Source organism: Ctenopharyngodon idella, chromosome 10 (genome assembly GCF_019924925.1).
Source record: "Ctenopharyngodon idella isolate HZGC_01 chromosome 10, HZGC01, whole genome shotgun sequence".
NCBI lineage: Eukaryota > Metazoa > Chordata > Actinopteri > Cypriniformes > Xenocyprididae > Ctenopharyngodon > Ctenopharyngodon idella.
Genome location: NC_067229.1, coordinates 21,172,993 through 21,186,799, shown reverse-complemented (window position 1 = coordinate 21,186,799; position 13,807 = coordinate 21,172,993). Strand labels below are relative to the sequence as shown.

The window sequence follows — 13,807 nt, the reverse complement described above, 5'->3', positions numbered from 1 at the left end:
TGAGCTGTACCTAATATCAAGTATGACAGGTTACAGACAGTCTATTGCATCACTCAATACGATTCCTATTCCACCGCACTAAAACATGCTCTCTACACATGCTTTACCTTCATTATTGATTCCTTTCCTTTTCTCTATCTATTGATAATTAATCGTTGATTTCATCTTTCAGTAGATTTCTGGGAGTCATCACAGTATGACCCAATGTTTCTTATCTTTTAAAACATTATTAGTGGTATCTCTACAGATGAATTGTTGGGGAACTGTGCTGTAGAACTGTAAAGGAACTATTTGATGACTATTTATTACACCCTGTCATGAAAATCAAACAGCACTGCCTTCTCATAAGCCTTTGCCTATACCCCACCATGCGTCTTATCCATCTCATCTCTTCAACACCATATGTGCTTTGTTTGACTCTCCAGGCGGCATGAAAAAAAGCCTCGTCCACCATCTCCAGACCACTCCAGCCTGCCTTTGATGGGATTAGATCCCATGGTGACGTCATCCAGAAGGTCTGTAGAGTAAAAATAAAACCCCTTTTTAAAGTCAGCCCTGACAGACGTGGAGTTTGATCCTCTTCCTGCGGAGCGCTAATGCAGGTAAGACAAGGTGAAATTCAAGAATCGAAAAAGCAAGAATAAACAAACAATTGGTTAAGGGCATGAGATGGGAAGTGCAAATGGATTTGAAGATGAATGCTGTGTTTTGGTTACCCCCTGGGCAGGGTTTAAAAGTATGTATGAGTGGCACTTTCCATGAATAGTGCACAAAAAAGTCTCTCTTTTTTTTGGTAACACTTTAGTATAGGGAACACAGAAACTATTAACTATGACTTTTCCCTCAATAAACTCCTAATTTACTGCTTATTAATAGTTAGTAAGGTAGTTGTTAAGTTTATGTATTGGGTAGGATTAAGAACGTAGAATAAGGTCATGCAGAATAAGGCATTAATATGTGCTTAATAAGTACTGATAAATAGCCAATATTCTATTAATATGCATGCTAATAAGCAACTAGTTAAAAGACTCTAAAATAAAGTGTTACCTTTTTTTTTTCTTCTTCTTCAGTAAAGAGTCAGTAAAAGGGGGTTGCTTCAGAAACTCTATTACCATAAATATAATTATATACATTTTAAAACCTGATTTATGGGATTTTTTGCAACAAATATTAAATAAACATTAACATTAATTTTTGTTAATTTTATAAATTTGGTTTCACTTTTTTTTTTCATAGCTTTTTTTGTCTGACAATAGCAGTAGGGTTGAGTTGTTAAGCATTACAAATGCACCACACACTACAATTTGTGTAAAAATTAAAATGTCGTTGCAATTACATGAATATCAGTTATGAATACATTGTCATAATTATGATATTATTCATTGATTTATTATTATTATTTAAATTTTTTTTGTATACAGTTGAGGTCAAAACGTCTGAGTTGAGACAGACTAAATGACCCAATTTAAGGTAAGTTACCTTATTTTCATGCTGTTTTTTTTATAGTATCTAACAAAAAAGCCTGGGATTTATGTAAAAAAGTGATATTTTAAATGGGATCCAAAGTGTGTACCAAGTTAAATCGGATTTGTCAAAAATGTTGAGGGAGGGAGGAAAAGAGAAAATGTATGTGTGTAAGACACAGAGGCTAATAACCTGCAGACGATGTGGATCGGCCGTCTCTTTGCTTTGCCTCATGTTAACTGTCATTCCCAGAGGGCCGAGGGTCACCTGTCTATCAGCAGCAGAAATATGACCATTTATGTCATCAATTTTCTCATTTGTACTGACAGCAGCCGCTCGTTAGCTGTGTGGCAGTGCTGAGCGATGACGCAGTGGTCACTGAGGCCAGGCCACTGAGTTTACCATGCATTAGCTCACTGCTCCCCTTTAATCTTTAATGAAAGGAGCCCGTCAGTTAAGATGAAGACATCAGTTAACAGAAATTAAAACCTTATAGTGAGCTTCACTTGAGTTTTAATATAAACTTACTGACTGCTGCTCCGAAACTTACCAAGATGAATTCCTTGTGCAACTGTGAAGAAAACTGGAACAAAACTGAATATAAAATGTTTATTTTGCTCTGTACTGTTTTCAGATGTACATTCAGAATGAGAATGTTATTTTCAATACTAATGTCAACTAATGTCAATAATGTGCAGTATAAAAGGGTGAATCTCACCAAACTTGTAAAGAAATTAGATTTTGCAAGTCTATTTAGGGCATTATTGGTATGACAATGTATACTATACTTTTTTTTTTTTCATGTACTTTATCTGATTCATAGACTAACCAATCTTAAATGTTATTTAACAGATATTATCTAAATCGTCTTCCAGTACACCAACTGCTGCAGTCTTAGTTAACATTATTCGTTGTCATTAAAGTATTCGAACCCTGAAATGAGATACAGATGGACACTCAAAAGCAATTTTCCTCTCTTAATGCCTGTCTTTTTCTACCTCACACACAGAGAGATCTGAGTGCATTACCCTGATTGCAACACTTAATGGAGACACATGGTCTTTCCCATGGGTGACCACCATCGCAACAAATCTACATGAGGGCAGAGGTCAGGGTGAATGTCACTTCCATGACTGTCTTAAAAGCCCGGCTGCATCCTAAGAGCGTGCTAATGGAGATCTGGAGTTTGTATAGGAGTCTGAGCCAATAAATATGTCACATTGTCATGTCATCTGTCGCTCATTTGTATTTATTGCAGTGTAATTGTGCCAGAGGTTTGACATACAGTGATGAAGGCCAGTACAAGCCATCACTAGTATTCCCCAGGCCATTCCTATATTGCTCATAGAACTTTTCTTGATTTCCTTCTGCTATACAAACACAGCTACACAATCCTAAGAAACTAAGAACTACACTGGGAATCACATCTGTCAGGTATCAAGAGTTTGAGAGTTGACTGATTGTGAAAAAGATCAGAAAAACAACCGTAGCTGTAGCTTGAATGGATAAGTTTAAAAAAAAAAAAAAAAACAGCTAATCAGAAACATTGTGACTAGTTTGTTGAATGAAACAGTTCATATACAATCCAAAGACAAACTCTCATAAATAACCCAGTAAATAGTATTTGGTAACACTTTATTTTAGGGTATTTTAACTAGTTGCTTATTAGCATGCATATTACTAGAATATTAGCTGCTTATTAGTAATTAATAAGCACATATTAATGCCTTATTCTGCATGACCTTATTCTACATTCTTAATCCTACCCAATACCTAAACTTAACAACTAACTTACTAACTATTAATAAGCAGTAAATTAGGAGTTTATTGAGGGAAAAGTCGTAGTTAATAGTGAATACATGTTCCCTATACTAAAGTGTTACCTAGTATTTTAAATGTAATGGAAATAATAACTTGTACTTGATATGAACCTATCCTACACTAAGTGTAGTAAAGTGAGGTGACCATCATTCACAACTCATTCTCCAAGACCTCTGACAATATTGTATGTTAATCTTATTAAACCTTTAACCTATTTAACCTTAACCTGTTGCTAACCTTAAGACTTTCTCAGATAAAGACATATTTAAACTTCTAACCTTTAAGATAGGAAAGTCCATCAAACTGCTACTTCACTGTAAAGGTGGCACACATTCTCAAGCAATGCCAAATTATGTATCTACTCTTCCCTGATGTTTCTTGAATCTGGATAACCCCTAAAAGCATCACTATTCTTGTGATCTGTACAAGTCCACTCATTTTGTCATCTTTGAAATATGGTCTCATTTCATATTTTACCAAGTCTTTTGAACTCTGAATCATCTGGATCATCTTCAGCATTTCAGGGTTAGGCTCTCTCTCTCACTCCTCTTGTTACAGAGTTTGGTTCCTGGATCCTGTAGCTCAGCAGTCAACAATCCTGCTCCTGGACGGCCAATGTCCTGTAGAGTTTAGCTCCAACCTGCCCCAACACACTTGCCTGAAAGTTTAATCCTGAAGATCTTGAATAGTTTGTTTAGGTGTGTTAATTAGGATTGGAGTTAAACTTTTCCAGATAGTGTCCCTTCAGGAGCAGCATAGGAGACCCCTGCTGTAGCTCAACTGGCAGAGCATGGTACTAGCAATGCCAAAGTGATAAAATGTATACCTTGAATGTGCTGTAAGTTGCTTTGACATATACATTGGCAGATGTTTTTATCCAATGCAAAAAGGCAGAAAAACAACCAGGTCTTGACTTTGTCTAAACTCTAAAGTCTACAATATTAGTAACCCACCTTCAAGAGACACCCACTTCTTCATTTCATTCCTGCTGCCTCCCTTACCTCCTTGTCCTCCCACTCATTCTTGGTCACTTGGTCAACTTTCAGCCCATGTCACCCTCTGCCTCTTCAACAATCATCTTGCGATACTCCTCCGACTAATTTTTGTCTGCAGATACTGCTGCCTCTACCCTGAATTCCACCCTCTCGTTAGAACTTGATGCCCTTTGACCTTTTTTTTCAGCAACAGGATTAAGCACCTCTGTTCTAAACTATTCCAACACAGTGAAAAATGGAAGAAAACCAATACCTACAAAGACCTTACATCATAATACATCCTTTGATGCAAGGTTTCTTTAGACATCAAATCAGGAATTATGCTTCCATTCCAGAATCAGTTTTGACTCAAGAATCAAGTCTAATGAAACTGCCTCCACTAGGTATAGGGTGAATTGTCATTGGAAGATCAGGCAAAGCAGATGATCAAAGGACATTTCTTGAAGAAGAAGGGAGCAATTGAGATCAGGGGGAAGGTACAGTGTTTCATGGGAAGCTGTTGTCATTCCTTGTCCGTTTCAATCTCCTACACCATTATCACTTCCACATGAGTCACACTTTAAGAGTGAAGTGGCCATCATTCACAACTCATTCTCCAAGACCATTGATGATATCTATTGGCATGCCACCCACTTTGCTGCTAACCTTATTTGAGACCTTCTCAGACAAGAACATACTACAACTTATCATAAGGCACAAACCACCTGCCCTCCTGAACCCAATCCCTCCTTTCTGATATCATGTTATCCCCTGCCTTACCTCTCCTATATGGAGAATAAATTTTTGTCTAGTCCCATCACACTCCCATCACACTCACAAAAATCCAATTCATCACAATTAGTCCATAGTCAGGCCAAGATAGCCCACATCCCACCCCTCTTGGTCTCTCTCTGTTGGCTATAGAAGGGTTCCTCAAATCTGCCCTGCAAAGTTTTGATCAAACCTTAAACAAACTCACTTACCTGTAATTTTCTAGTAAATCTGAAGACCTTGATTAGCTTGCTTGTATGTCTATGATTAGGGTTGGAACTAAACACTGCAGGACAGTGGCCCTCCAGTGCTGGATTTGAGGAGCTAAACTTTAGCCACCTGCATCAAATTCAAATTCCTGGAGGGCCAACGTCCTGCAGAGTTTAGCTCCAGTCAGCTCCAACACACTTGCCTGGACCTTGATTAGCTGGTTCAAGTGTGTTTAATTAGGGTGGGAACTAAACTCTGCAGGGCAGTGGCCCTCCAGAAGCAGGTTTGGACACCCCTGATCTTCTTTAATTCTATGTTTCCTCCCATCCCCAGTGGTCAGTAAACAACCAATGTCATGTGGTCACTTTTCAAAACCTTCACACTCTCCTTTGTGGTGGAACCCCAACTTTCATTTGAACATCAGAGGTAAAGATTACAGCTCAAACAGAAGAGCATGGCCATGGGTTTGATTCCTAGGGAATGCTAACCTGCCTTAAACTTAATGTAAATTGCTTTGAATAAAAGTTTCTAGCTATCTGTCTGACTGGTCTCCTTGCTGTGGCTCACTGCATCTATCTGCATCTCCTGTACATCCCATTTAGTGCATCTGATTCTGAAATGCTGCTAAGGGTTCTTCACTGGCTCCTTAGTGGACATCCATTACGCATTTGCCTGCTTAGACTACAGTTACCATCAGTCTATCTCCCATTACATGCAATTAATCATTAAGCTATACATCACATTCAGGCTGTTAAATCACTTTTTGTCACCTAAACCCTGCACTCATCTCCAGATGAAAGGTCTTCTCTAAAAACACACCTTTTCCAGACCTCACAATGAGTTGACTATAATTAATACCTGCAATACAAATGCCATGTACTTCCTCATTTAGGGAATCATGTGCTTTGTACAGTAGCATCCTAGTTATACATTTATTATTTAAATATATAAATGTAATATTTAACAGTAAATTTTGCTTCAAAATTTATTTTGGTAAATTTTGGTAATTTTTTATTTTTGGAAAAATGTAATCAAATTTTGTTGTGCTAAAATTTGACAAATAGACTGAAAATTATAAAACATATGACTTAAATTAGCTGAATGGTACACTTCTGTGGAGTGTCAGGCAAAATGATAAAAATGTTTACTAGCAACTTCCACAATTTTTATATAGTAATGTTTTTTTTATTAGTTACCAGCCCCTACAACCCAAAATGCTTATTATAACCTGTTTAATTTCCTGCTTGGTTAATTAAACATGTCTGCGGTGAATTCAAGGTATTTAGCATCAAGCAGACCGCTGCTGCACTGTGTGTGTCAGTGTCTAAGCGTCACACTGTCTCCAGCAGGATTTGCACTGGTCCCATTGGTCTTGTCCACAAAGAAACAGTGACAGCTGGCAGGACGTTTGCCAGCTCAGCTGCACACTGCGGGACAGAAGTGTTACAATAACTCTCCTCTTACATTGCCTGGTTACACGCAATAACCCAACGTGACCACTGATCACCATAAAAAGGCCTCAGCCTTATTGACTAGTGTCTTCAAGAGAATATTCCAACCACAGTATTTCAGTGGATTGTGTTCTACAATATACAAGAAATACTCAAAGAAAAAAAAACAAACATTAGACAGTTTTAAAACCCACAACACTACAAAAGTACTATAATGGTACTGTAGTATAGTGACCAGATTGTATTACCATGTTTTTTTTGCCAATATGCCAATTTAACTAACTTATTGTTATATCATGGTATTTACATGCTATTACTATGATACATATTAAGGTATTGTGCCTCGTGGAATATCAATACAATTTCTAAGAAGTGCCATGCCAATGTCACAGTTGCTCTCATTGGGTTGCCTTGCACTCATGGGCATTTGTCCAGAATGCCACTGTTGTGTATGTGTATGTTGGCAGTAGTTCTCAGCACTGATTAGAGAACAACAGCAGCAACAGGAAACCTTGAAACACCTTGACAACTATCTACACCCGCTCTTATGATGGAAGTGTCCAAGTCAACATGGCTATCGGCACATTGCTACTCTGCTGCTCTCTAAACAATCACATTCTCAGCTCTGTCAGCATTACATGAAGATAAAACACTCAAATCCTGCAACCGGAGTCCTCTATCCTCACTGGTCAAATTTCCTATAATTTTATTTATTAGTTTTTTTCATTGTGCTTTTTAGAAGGGTAACATGCTAACAGGTGAATTTTTTCAAAACTGGTCAAGAATAAGTCTGGGTCATATTTCACCCTGAAGACAGAAATTACAAAAGTGTTTTTATATAGAAATTATTGTTATAAAAGTTTGTTACATAATATAACTATGTGTACTGTGTAATAATAATAAATCCAATGATAAATAATATGAATTAATCGCGATTAATAATTTGACAGCCCTAATAGAAATATATAATAATACAATTCAGCGTCATTACTCCAATCTTCGGTGTCACATGATCATCCAGAAATTATTTTAATATGCTAATTTGGTGCTTAGTTATTAATATTGTTTTTTTGTTGTTGTTGTTTTTTAATTAAGTTTTTGCTGCAAAATATTTTTGTGGAAACCATGATATTTTGAATGGTAGCTTATCTCGGTTTATAAGTATTAAAATACATATTTTTAATATAATAAAAATTTTTTTTTTACGTCAGTCAAAGCCGGTTAGGGCTTCACAGTTAGCATCTCTGTGTGGTGTCCAGCTTGGTGGATCATCCCAGTGTGAACTTCTCACCCCCACAGCGAAGCAGTTGGCGTTCATCCAGTGCGTGCTGTACCGCACCATTCACTCCCTCACCCTGCGCAGGGCATCACTCACCAAGAGCTCCAACACAGACGGTATTCCAGGTATTTCCGTGAGTGACAGGATTTAATAACATGTAAAAATAATTCTCTATTATTAAGGGCCTGCTAACGAATTTTTTGGGTCCCTGACAAGAGCAGTAACCCGGGCCAAGGTAGCGGCTCCTTTGGCTTAGCTTTCTTTAAACCCCTGTCAGGAAAGAGTAATGACCTGGTGAATATTCACGAAAGCTCATGGCTCTGTGCCGAATGGACATCTCTGTGTTTCTTCCGCGGCTGGTTTTGATGGCTATGCAAAACAGTCATATAGCCTACATGTGCATCCATACTGTAAATACATCTGAGGACAGGTCAACACTGGTATAACTAAAAGATTCACTAAAGTTAATCTGAGAAAATGTACTGCCCATAAATATTTATTGTCACCCATGAAACTATATTTTGGATAATTTTTATTTAATAGTCAATCAATTAAAATGAGTCTATGTCCACAATAAAGAAAAGGACAAATTTTAAAACCGTCCATGTTGCAAGGATTTAGAAATGTACTGTATTCATGTTGGTTTCATATGGTTTTAAAAAAACTTGTATAACATTTTCAAGAAAAGTTTAATTAATGTAATGACTGTAAAATGTCATGTGGTTTAACCATCAAAAAAAGTAATAACATTTTCCATACAACTTGAAAATGAGTGTACACATCTAAATCATAATTTTAAGTTTAGATATTTTTTTTCCAAGGTAAAAATATATATTTTTACAAATATCATGAATTCATAACTATTTTTAACTTTTTTCGGGAGTTGTACCACGTGACATTTTACAACCAAAACTACCTTGCCTTGGCAGGGGGTCCTCTCTATAATGTAATTTCCTGTTTATGGATTTTTTCCCCCATGTTTGTTACATGTTGGTTGCACCACATGACTTTGATCTGACAGACAAAAGTTTTATTTTAAATATATTGACATTTACACAATCTATATATTATGAATATTTGAACAATATTTTATTATATATTATAGTAATTGTTTCATAAATATTTTACTTTCTTTCCTAGTAAAATAAAATAACAAAAGATTATTCTGAAAATAAATATCTATTTATTTTCTTTATTATGAAATCAGGGAAGTTGTATCACCCTGACATGTTTGTCTTTAAAGAGGTGTTTTCAAGTCACTGTTTGCATTCAAATCGCTAAAACTAATTAGACAATAAAAATTTTCACCCAAATGCTAACTGAATTAATTCTATGATATGCCATTGAATTTAATATATTGCAGTTAATTGCAAATATCTCAGATCTTTCACAGACGAAAGATAAGTTGCAACACTATTGTTGTTGGTATGGTTAGTGTGTCTTTAATTTAAATCCAGGGTTTAATTATTGTTTTTTCCAATTTGATTGAAACCATGTATGAGGTTTCAGTTTGAAATAGAATTACTAGAAAAGCAATTTTTACTCACATTTAACACTTTGAGGTTGTTATATTTGGACCCTGCGAACTGCACAACTTAAAAGCCGAGTGACGTTTTGCTACATTTAGCGTATTGCTATTCCTCAGATTTCATGTGAAGCCATATCCTCGAATATCATTGAATAACATGCTCGATGTGGGAGCTCTTTAAGTGTGTGGTTGTTATGAAACAATTGTGTATGTGTGTTTGAAGTCCGACAGTAAAAACAAACGCTTGGAATCGCGTTGTTAATTCGGCATGTAATTCAATGTGAAGTTAGCATTAGCTAACAACAGAGGCATTACCGAGATGTCTAAGAATGTGTGGCAAGCAGTGATCCCAGCCATAGATAAGGACCCATCTGTTGTGCTACCTCCAGTGGGCCTATAACTGGAACCAGACAGGTCCCGTCACTTGTTCAGTGGGTTCCGAGGCCTGGGTTGGATTAGGACCAGTGTTGAGCCACGCTAGTTATTATTGTAGATTCGAAAGGGCTGAAGACGGTCTCTTTCTTCTTCTCTCTAGTTTCCTGGCAGGATTAATGTGCAAGCCTGTTTTTCTCAGGCCACTATCAGTAGATCTCTACAGGCGGCCACAGTCCATCACAACTTGGCCCTTCCGTCTCACTCAGGACATGGCAATGTGACATCTTCTTCTTATTGTTAATTTGATTAGATGTACCAGCAGGAAAAACATTGTTTTAGTCCCTCTCGCTTTTCAGGGCAATTGGATGTTGTGTTTGGCCAAAGCTAATGGTTGAACGGGTGCAGAATCATGGGGGAGTGAGGGAGTGAACAGCGGACTGTCGCAGGATTATGTTTTTCATAGCTTACTCTTACATCAAATATAATTTTGTCAATTTGAACGGAAATCTTGTCAAAGTCTCTGGAAGGTGACATGCTATTTTCTACATTTGATTTGTGTGACACATTTCTTATCTATGAAGACCCTAAAGCCCTGGATACACTGCACGATTTTAGCAATCCTATAAGATCATTACTTTATCACACTGTGCGACATGGATCTATTAATCTTGGGTACGACATGCATGTAGACTGTACGATGATGACACCTATTGACTCGTAGGCTACGTTGCAAGTTTCTATAGAAGAATAAAACGTCATCAGCATGCGCTAGTGGTAAACAAAACACCATGCTGAATCACACTTTGGCAGTTGTAGTTTTTATGTGTGCTGAAAAAAAAGGGAGGGCGAAAGAAGAAGGGAATAGAGCTTGAGCAGTTTTAAGTTTTAGCGCCATGTCGTGTTGATTTCATGTCGCATTTTTATTGGCTGGTCAGTACACGTAGGTCATAGCAGCAAACACACTGTGCGTTGATCATGCTGAATTTCTGACACTGTCAGAAAACTATCGTAGGCTATTTTTGGTCGTGAGACCGGGAAAACGGCCGTCTTTGAACCTCTCTCACTGTACAACATAGGACCACCGATTAAGAGCCACGATCACAGAAATCACCATGATTGTTTCACGATGGCAATCTTTCATCTGAGACAGCCAAAAATCGTGCAGTGTATCCCAGGCTTAAGGGGAAAAAATAGGATTATATTTCAAAGCTTTTGCATTCTCTCACAAAAGTATTGTTTCCAACTTTGCGTTCTACTGCAAAACATTTGCTTTTTTGTATTGTATTCAGTATTGTATTCCCCCAAGAAACTGTGCGTTATCCCGCAAAACGTGTTCTTTCGCAAAAGTATTGCATTCCCCTGTGTAACTCTGTTATCCCGCAAAACATGTTCTTTCGCAAAAGAATTGCGTTCCCCTGTGTAACTCTGTTATCCTGCAAAACGTGTTCTTTCGCAAAAGAATTGCGTTCCCCTGTGTAACTCTGCTATCCCGCAAAACATGTTCTCTCACAAAAGTATTGTATTCCCACGAAAAAACACAAAGTTTCTCGAGTAATAGCATAGAAATATATATCTTTTTCTCCCATCTTATTTCTTATCAACACCATCACCATGTCCCTTTAGGAGCTACGTACTTATCTGATAGTGGTGTACAATGAAAATTCCAAGGGCCACATTACACAAGCGTGCAGATGTTCCACCTTTTCTTCAGACCCCCTTCCGCTCTGAGCCTTGATTTTAGCACAATATTACAAACTATAAATGTGGCAGATTGTGTCCTGTGATAAGTCAAAACAAGCTATACCAAAATAAACACGCTGCCAACTCAAGGGCCAATCAGAATCCTTCAAAAATACCAAAACAGGAGGCCCGCTGACAAGACGCATTAAGCGTGACATGCTGAAAGCAACCGGCAGGCTCTTGTGTCCTAGTGACCTTGCTTTAGGAAAAGATCAAACTGCCGCCACTATCCCAACACAACCATATTTCAGCCCGGTGTCAATCTTAACAAACCACATGGACTGTCGGTCAATTACGAATGTCTAATTAACTTGGACAAAAGACTAATATTGGCTTGGCAATGGGGGCTAGAGCCTTTTGTTTTTAGAGTGAATAGGTTGGTGGTAGAGCGTGAAACGATCTGTGTTTTGTACGAGCTTTCTTGAGACACAGACGTGCGCAAGCTTGACTGTGGAACTCAGTCTGGATCCAAAATTCGGATCTGTACCCAATTAGCTGGCTCAAAATCATGGGCTTACAATTCCTGGCCCACGTTATGGACTGAAAGGGAGGAGATGGGGAAGAAAAGATGAGAAAATGTACAGGGCAATGGGATTGCTCTTGGAAACAATCTGGCCAAGTTTAAATTGTCTTAATTGAATCTGCTATGAAAATTACTAGGGTTTTTTTCTTTGAAATGGGTGCTATTTCACTTTTGAATGCTGACTTTTAAAGTGCATTCTATCAGACAATTATTAGCACTTATATAATGCCAATCTCAAGGTAAAGAACAAATTAATATGGTGGGAACATAACATTTCAAACTCAAATAAAAGATGACACAGCCAAAATCTGGATTCCAAAAACAAAAAGAGAAACAGGAGAAAAAGTACAGCTAGTCACCAGAGTATGTGAGCAATATAGCTCAATGAACAATGTGTTTCTGCCTGGGTTTCTTGAAATTTGAAATGTCCATGCTCTCTTTCATTCCAATATATCTCTATTATTACCCCATCATGAGCACAATGTGCATTTTAATGGCCTTCAATGCAACTGCATGTCAGCAAGTATTCATATTCATATGTTAATGGGCTATTGGCAGTCAAAATGTGGAAGGAATCAATGTGATGGAATTGTGAAATATTATGAACAGACAGACAGATAGATACAAAGGTGCTATCTATGGTCTGATGAGACCAAAACTGACCTTTTTGGACTGAGCTCCAAGCGCTATATTTGGCGAAAAGCAAATACAGCATACCACCCAAAACACACCATACCTACTGGTGTGTTTTGGAAGCATGGTGGTGCATTATTTTGTGGGGGTGTTTCACTTCAGGCAATTAGTCAGAATTTCAGGGGAAATGGATGCTGCCAAGTACATCCCAATTCTTGAGAAAAACCTGCATCCCTCTGCTAGACAGCTGAGGATGGGCAGGTCATTCACCTTCCAACATGACAATGATCCAAAACATACCACCAAACGAACAACGCAATGGCTGAAGGATAGGAAGGCTGAATGTCCTTGAGTGACCTGAAGTCAGAGCCCTGACTTAAATTCGATAGAAAATCTATGGATGGGAAGAGAGCAGTCCGTTGCCGCTCACCACAGAATTTGACTGAACTTGAGCAATTCTGCAAGGAAGAATGGGCAAATATTCCCCAATCTAGGTGTGCAAAGCTAGTACAGACACATCCAAAAAGATTAATGGTTGTAATTAAGTCTTAAATCAGGGAACTGATGTCTTTTCCAACCCTGTTATTCTAGTTTTTCAATTTTTAATAATCCTCCAGAATGTTTTAAAATGTTATTTTCACATTGATGATGAGTGTAGCTGACGCTGGTAGGTCAGCTGTGGGTTATGTATGACATATTGGTGGTTTCAGGGGTTAATTTTTATTATTTTCATAACTTTATAATTTAAATGTGTATTTTTGTGTGTGTGTGTGTGCCAATTTCATAATTTTGTTGGTATTGTATAGTATTATTGTTATATTCATAGTTTGTCTAAATTGAGTGTCATGTGACTCTTCCTGATTTACTTAACCTGGAAATGTTAGCGCCAACAGGATGGCGATACGCAAATTCAGATACACGTTAGTGCTCCTGACCATTCTACTGCTGGTTACCAGGCAAACATGGTAAAAGTGTTCATATTTTGTACATTCTTTTATTTGTTTTTCATGTCTTTGGTGTTGTGTGTAAAACTATTTT

At 37.6% G+C, this 13,807-nt stretch overlaps 1 long non-coding RNA gene across 1 annotated transcript; it reads left to right on the top strand.

The window, feature by feature from the left end:
- The first annotated feature begins 464 nt into the window (after positions 1-464).
- Positions 465-2,695, top strand: LOC127521656 (uncharacterized). The gene is made up of 3 exons (XR_007932432.1): positions 465-602; positions 1,422-1,470; positions 2,474-2,695. It is a non-coding gene; the product is annotated as an uncharacterized LOC127521656 (long non-coding RNA).
- The last annotated feature ends 11,112 nt before the right edge of the window (positions 2,696-13,807 follow it).